General features: G+C 38.1%; 1 protein-coding gene across 4 annotated transcripts in view; it reads left to right on the top strand.

Annotated features, from left to right (window-relative positions):
* The first annotated feature begins 215 nt into the window (after positions 1 to 215).
* LOC131693393 (uncharacterized) overlaps positions 216 to 7,667 on the top strand; it is a 214,566-nt gene continuing 207,114 nt past the window's right edge. For 2 of the 4 annotated variants that reach the window (XM_058981166.1, XM_058981165.1), the window contains exon 1: positions 216 to 523. The gene's annotated coding sequence lies outside the window, so the exon portion shown is untranslated. Of the gene's footprint in view, positions 524 to 739; positions 874 to 7,667 lie in introns of those variants that run through there. The other 2 variants (XM_058981168.1, XM_058981169.1) reach the window with 2 other exon arrangements.

Raw genomic sequence — 7,667 nt, 5'->3', positions numbered from 1 at the left:
TTTACCCTACATTCCCCACGCTCAAACAAAAACAATAAATACGTTTTCAACCCAACACCATTCGTCTGAATAAGATGCCGTATGACTTAGAATTTCCACCGGGCTTTCCCGCGATGATTGACGTTTGCGCGTCTGACATCGCTGTCAAAACATCAACTGACAGGGGAAAATTTGTTGTTTTCTGTCCTGTCTCTCGCCGTTTTCCAACACCAAACGTAAACCAATCATCACCACAGCAGCAAGCAGAAGGGAGCTTTCGTTCGGGTACTGTCAAGTCGGTTGGTTCATTTTCTTTTACGCGATCGAATCGAGAAGAAAGAAGCGACTAATTTTCCGAGACCCGCAAAGTGTTGTGCCCGTTGTTCTTTTGCTTCTGGAAGCGAGTTCTATTTGGCATCGAGCTAGAAACATTTGAAACGCGTACGTCGTACTTCCGGGAACTATATTGTGGAATTCGGAAAATAGTGTGGAAAAATTGTGTCTATTTTTTTTCGCCTGCTCGCCACTTATACTCTTTCCTGGGGTAATTTTGTTGTCTCACTTTTATTTCTCTATGCAGCGTTTGACGTGTGTACATTTTGAGTGAAGCCGTTTTCCGGGAGTTTTGTAAAAAAATATAAGTATAGGATTTAAGGTGCTAGTGTTTACGATGTTCTAGATCGGTGAAAAACAAGCGGATGTCTGGTTGATGCAAGTGTTGGGTCGGGATGGTGTAATGGAGTTTCGATTTTGGTATGTCGATATCAGTGTAATTACCTAACGCTACCAAGTGCCACTCGCCTGAGTTCCAAGCAGCGAAGTAATAGTGGGTGGATTGTGGGTGATTTTGATTTCTCGTGGACATAATTGATTAAACATTTTTTTTGGATTCTGGTAAGTCGGGACGATAATTTATACAGGAAAACGTAGATAAATTTTGTAAACATTTCTGTATTATTGAAATTGCTAAGGTTTTTGTTTTTGCGTGGTGGTATAACACAAAAAGATTACACCCAAATTTTAATAAGTATCAGAAATTCGGCATCAAGTGCACCAGTGTAATCGGAGTTACACTTACTTGAATTAGAGTGGGATTTTCTATTTTTTACACTACGGTAAGGTGGCAACATTCAAAATACGTTATTTCACAAAGACTGATAAAAAAATTAAAAAAAGAACTCGTCGAATATGGAAATTAGCCTACTACTATCGCCATTGCATTATTTAAATTTTCCTGCTATTATTATTATAACATGTATCTTGTCCTGCCCTAATTAACCTCGTGTACCAAGATACCATACAACTAATAAATTAGACATTCTATATTCTTTACAAATTCTAACACCTATTTAACCACGTTCAACTGATTTTTACTAATTTAAGGACAGCTTGAAAAAGTTTTTTTTTAAGTTTTTAAGAAGCAACTTTTCAAGAGGACGCCTTGAAGCGTTTACCTCCTATAGTATAAATTCTACATTTGACTTCTTATCAGTCCTACAGATGTCGGGCATATTAGCATTATGCCAAATCATTTTAAAACATTGTAAGACTTTCATGAGACTTCAAGAATGGCAGGAATCGTTCGTGATGGATTTCTTCCTAATAGACTTGTTCGTTAATAGTATCGGAAGTATAATAAGAAGTTTGTTTGTTCATCTCAAGGAAGGAGATATGTATGTCGCGGTTCTTAGTGATATTGGGTTTCAACACAATGTGATTTGGTGGAGGGGAGTGGGCGTAGCGTATTGGTAAATCGATTGCCTTGTACGCAGCGCACCTGGGTTCGAGTCCCGACCCCGCACATAGGGTTAGAAATTTTTCCTAAGAGATTTTTCTAACCCGAAGAGGCGAATGACCTTAAGGTTAAAACCTCTATAATTAAAATAATAAAAAAATAATAAACAATGTGATTTGGTGTACCATCCGAGGCAAAGTTTCCTTGTGCGCGTTGTTTCAGTTCAATAGCTTTTGCCACTTAAGTACGCGTATTCAAGAAAGTTTTATTGTTTTCCAAACAAAACAAGCTTATGTGTTCACCTTTTTTGCCACATCTCCAATCGATAGTCATGAATGGAGCATAAAGTCGTTCTCTACTTTTATTTTAGCTTTCTTTGATACATAAGGACTACATTTTCTACAACTACCAACCTTCAGTTTGGTAGTCAGGCATACTTTGAATGATTTTATCACGTGATACAATTGAATAAGCGATTCTGAGTTTTTGTGGTGGCGTGATGCTTTAAATTTGAATGTGCAATTTCTTTTCAAGCTTTTTCATTGAAAAATCCTCCCGGCTTTCCCACCGACTGAATAGCATTGCTTCGCTAAATTGGCTATGTAACCGTATTTTCGGAACCATAAGTCCGATTCGTACTAAATTGAACAGTAGTTTATGGGGATATTATATCTTCCATTTGAATATGGGTTGTGAAAATTTGATTAGTCATCTTCGAAAAACCGATGTGACTGTCATTCTGTAATGAGCCTGGAACCCAGGATTTTCGAGGTTTCCGACGGTGAACCACGTATTTAAAGAAACTGATTGGTCATCAGAAATGTAAATAAATTGATGTTCCTTTCAATAGATTTTCTTATAAGCCGTCCTAATTAAAATATATATTCATAGTCATAATTTCAAGACAAATATCATGCTAAAATTATTAATAATCTTTCAGAGGTATTTTTCATTTCAATGTAAATTATAGAAGGACTAAATTTATGGTAATTTTCATAAAAATGCTTATCTATCTGGACCAATCCAAAAAAGTTTTATTCAAGTCCAGTTAATCTTTTTGAGAAATACAATAAAGATTATCTTATTAGCTTTGCCCAAGCAATATTTGTTACGATCCAGTTTAATTCTCGATATCACTTTAATTCTGGGAATAAAAATCATACCACAAAAAAAACATTATATTCACCGACCACTTTTAAAATACAATAAAGAAAACAATAAAATGGGAGGAGTCGTCCGGTTCGGATATCACATAGCATCGGTGATAGAACAGATGGCATACGGCTAAATTCTTCCCGGATAGTGCCAAACGGATAAGCAACTGCACAAAGCATATTTTTGCTTTGTTCAGTTTGATAAGCTAAGAACTGATACTTGTGGAGTTCAATATGCAGGGGAAATACGTATTGTTTTGTCTGAGTGGGATGATAGCTGATGTTTCTTGCTATTAACCAATGAGTGATCTCTGATTAAAAGGGGCTTTCAAAGAGTTTAGGGACAGGAATAAATACTTTTATTTTTGCTGAGGTGGGACGAGTTGGTCCTGAGCGTGTTGTTATCTTCATCTGGCATGGTACATTATTGACGGTACTGATAGAGACGAACTATGACGGCGGACTCACGAGTTCCTGTGGTTCAAGAGGTACGAACTTATGTAGTACTAGAGGGTCCCTCTAGCTGTAAAAAAGAAAACGCATTGATAGTCGAGGACGCTTTGCTTTTCAACTGTTGTTTTTTTTCTGACAGGATTTAGTCGACACGGCCACGGACACTTGACCAGCCAAAGAAACGTTATTTCTTATCTTGCAGCGAGAAAATCAAAGCTCGAAAATGAACCATCCTGATTCTAAATCATCTGAAGGAGATTCGACAATACAATGTTGATTGATTTCAAAGTGGAATGTTTATTGATAAACTGACTTTCCGATTGCTCCAGTTTCATCACATCAGAAACGTGGTACTGTTCCTATATTCAATATGTTAGGAATAACACGCATTTTGAAAATAAGTGACTTATTTTTGGAAATACTTTCGCTTAGAGAATATTTGTGTTAAAATGGCAACCAAAATGTTTTCAAAAATTGAATTGTTTTGGCATATTGTTACTTGGTCTTCGTAGTTTGGCATTTTGTATGTCAACCCTATTATAATGCATAGTCAAATAAAAAAGAGAAACGGATTCTTGGCATATGCACTTTAGATTTCAATTAGTTCATTCCGAAGTAAAACGTATCAAACTGAGTGGCATTGATGTGGTTTTTATTATATGTACTTCTAGTATATTAGATAATTTTTAACTTTAGAACGTAAGGTTGTCTACGAAATTATCGCACTACGTAGAAACTGTGATCAAAAATTAATTCATTATTTAAATAATAAAAAAAGATTTAGTTCGTGATATGTAATATTTCGAAACAGTTTCGAATTACACTCATAGACTTTTACACAGTATTATCTGTAACTTCTGTCCTAGCTTTCTTCTCTTTTCATTACAAATCAGGCCAAAAAACCGAAGAACTACAGTCTCTTTTAGACAAGAGGTAGTCGACGTTTTTGAAGGCACTTTTTGTGGTAAGCTCCCGGTTGTGACAAATCCGACTTCGTTAGCCTCAACTGCAAATTGCTTGCCAGATCAAAAAAAAATCCAGGCCAATTTCAAATTTTGGTTATTCTGTATTTTTCGGCGAAATAGCATTTATCTCTGGCGGTAAATATCAGATACTCTTCAAACTGTGGCGTTCATTGCCCCGAGTTGTTTCTAGGTTTGCGATGAGATAATTTTGAATTCTTGCGATGTGCGAGCTGAACTTATGTTGGCTTTGCTAAATTTTCTGGTTATGTTCAAATTTATAGAAAGAATTCTCACTAAATTTATCAAACTATGCAAAGAAATTTCATCAAATTTAGAGATGAATTCAAATTTTAAATTTTATTTTTTGTGGATACCATTTACAGTGAGAAGTCCCAAAAATCTGATACTATGAAGCAACAAAAATAAACCAATATGAATTGTTTTATACACTCAAGTTTTTTTTACGCGGTTTTTTTTGCGCGGTATTTTTTTACGCGGTTTTTTTTTACGCGGATTTTGAAATTTACGCGGTTTTCATTTACGCGGATTTTGAAATTTACGCGGTTTTCATTTACGCGGATTTTGAAATTTACGCGGTTTTCATTTACGCGGTTTTTGAAATTTACGCGGTTTTCATTTACGCGGATTTTGGAATTTACGCGGTATCCATCAATGAGGTTCCCTTTATCGCGGATTCTTAAATTTAAGTGGTCTTCATTTACGCGGATTTTGAAGTTTACGCGGTTTTCATTTACGCGGATTTTGAAATTTACGCGGTTTTCATTTACGCGGATTTTGAAATTTACGCGGTTTTCATTTACGCGGATTTTGAAATTTACGCGGTTTTCATTTACGCGGATTTTGAAATTTACGCGGTTTTCATTTACGCGGTTTTCATTTACGCGGCTCGTATCCTTCGCGTAAAAAAACCTGAGTGCATATTTAATTGAATGTATCAAAAAGTGTTATACTTCAGCGATAGACTTCTAAACTAGTAATGTTCGCCTATCTATCAATGAGTTCAAACAGTGAATTTACGGTAAATCTAACCACTCAATTGTTCCTACTCCTTGGTTAAGAAACTTCTCATCCTCAAACACCGTAAAGTAACTACGCTCGAATTACTACTGGTCATTCTATCAGTATACTTCTGCCTGCGCTTTTTATTATGCGGATGCTATTAAGAGAAATGCAACGCATATTTCTAGCCTTCAATTCTTTTCTTATCTTTTCACGATTTGCTGATTTCATCTCTGTGATGTGACGCTCAATCATATTCATCGATTCTTAATCTGTTTACGTCTACTATTAGGGTCCCTTCGTTCAATAGTGCCCATGGGTCCCGAGCGATCTTAAGACGGCCCTGCCTGTGTTAAGCCATAGAGGACCAAGCGCCATGTTGAGGTACCTGCCTAAAAATCGCCTATCGCATCCAATATTGCACTAGAAACACCATCAATTTGAGTTTTTTTGTGGCATCAAACGTGGAGAACTGATATAAATGGTGAGTGAAGCGAAAGCAATTATGTGAAAAAAATCCCCAGACGCGAGATTCAATCCCGAAACCTTTGAAACTTCGGCCCAATGCGCTAACCCTTATGCTACCCCTGGGATTTGATAACGTTCCAGAAGCAACATATAATTATCGCACTAGCGACGGTGATCTACTATAGCATAAGGGCTAGTGCATTGGGCCGGAGTCTCGAAGGTTGCGGGTTCGAATCACGCCTCTGGGGGAACTATTTTTCACATATTTACATATTCGCTTCAGTCACAATTTCGTTGGATACAACCAAAAAAGTTTTAAATAAGGCATTTACGTTAAAAAACAAATAAGTGAATTATTATTACGATGTCGAAACACTTGTCCCGATATTATTTTATGAACATTCAAAATGATGAATATTCACTCTCGGCATAATATTGTACCTTGACGTGGACCGGGGGCTTTTCCACCAAAGAAGTATTACAGTGATGATATCACATAGAAACTTGGGATACGATTATTTTATTTTTAGTTAAACTACATTGTGATCAAATTTAGTACTTAACTTGGCGACCTTCATTACCCCATTATTATATTATTTTTATTGCCATGGTCGAAATAATGCACAATGTGGGTTTGGGGCCAAGTACTCTCTGGAGGCATCTTGGGCTTAGCGACGAGCCCCGACCTAGGACTCTCCTAAATTTGGACTCTACCATGTCAGGGCTCCCGAAGATGACAATATACCAAACAATCCTTGACAGCTCTACGCGATAACTAATGCACACCTACACCCTCGATCACCAAAGCACGATAGTACCTCCGTGATAAAATGATCGTGATAGTATTCACAAATTTACAAACGCTAACCCACAGACGCCCGTGTTCGCGCGGTCACGGGTCGATCACGTCCGGAAGTCTGCTCCATGGCCGCATGACTACAGAACCGAAACTATACTCGCGAAGCTGCATACACGCCATCACACGCGACATACATAGGCCCACGCGATCGAATACGCTACCATACAAATGTCTGAGTCCCTCGTCATGAATTGGCAGGGGCGAACATGTAAATGCGATCGTCCACAAATTTATTCAAAATGTCGAATACGCGAAAGTGATATGAAAGAACGCATTCTCTTTTAGCATCTGAGCCATACTGCGAAAATTAAGTATCAAATTCACGGTCCGCGCGCGATCATATAAGAACATACGCGAATATGCGAATGGAAACACGGATATAAAATCGAATTTATACATGCGAAGTTACATGCACGCTAGCACACGCGACATACAAACGCCCACGCGATCGAGCACGTTAACGGACAAATGCTCGAGCCGCTCGTGGTGATACACGCGATCGTGACGTCCCTGTGTTTGCACATGTCTGTACCGTACAACAAATATGATTTAGAATCACGACCCGCTGCAATTGATCTCGTCTGCAATTGTAGCGAGTGATTCTGACGGGTAGCTCTTTCGACACCCTAGCTCTACAGCTCCAGTAGAACAACTCTCGAAAAAACATCCACACACTCTTACGCAATTAGTGAGCATCCACGCCAACTCAGACCCCTGAACTCGAACGCTAAAACTTACACATTCCACGCACAAACCACCACAGTAGGACTCACAATTAGATATATGCATACAAAATCACACGTAATAATTACAGGTATTCGTCTGGCAACCGGGTGAAGTACATCTCAAACGCAGAACTTATCATTTCAATGATGGCCTTGGATCTGCGTAGCCCGGGTTCAAGGCACCATAGCTTCGTCCGTCAGGTCCAGGATGTATGAAGCCCGCTAGCCACCACCCTCGGCCCTAGCTGCCCATAAAGGGATAAAAAAATATTCAAAATGATGAATATTCTATAATTTAAGGCAATCCTA

This window comes from Topomyia yanbarensis, chromosome 3, assembly GCF_030247195.1.
Source record: "Topomyia yanbarensis strain Yona2022 chromosome 3, ASM3024719v1, whole genome shotgun sequence".
In the NCBI taxonomy this organism is placed as follows: domain Eukaryota; kingdom Metazoa; phylum Arthropoda; class Insecta; order Diptera; family Culicidae; genus Topomyia; species Topomyia yanbarensis.
Note: the sequence above shows the minus strand (reverse complement) of the source record. Positions and strands in the feature narration are given on the sequence as shown.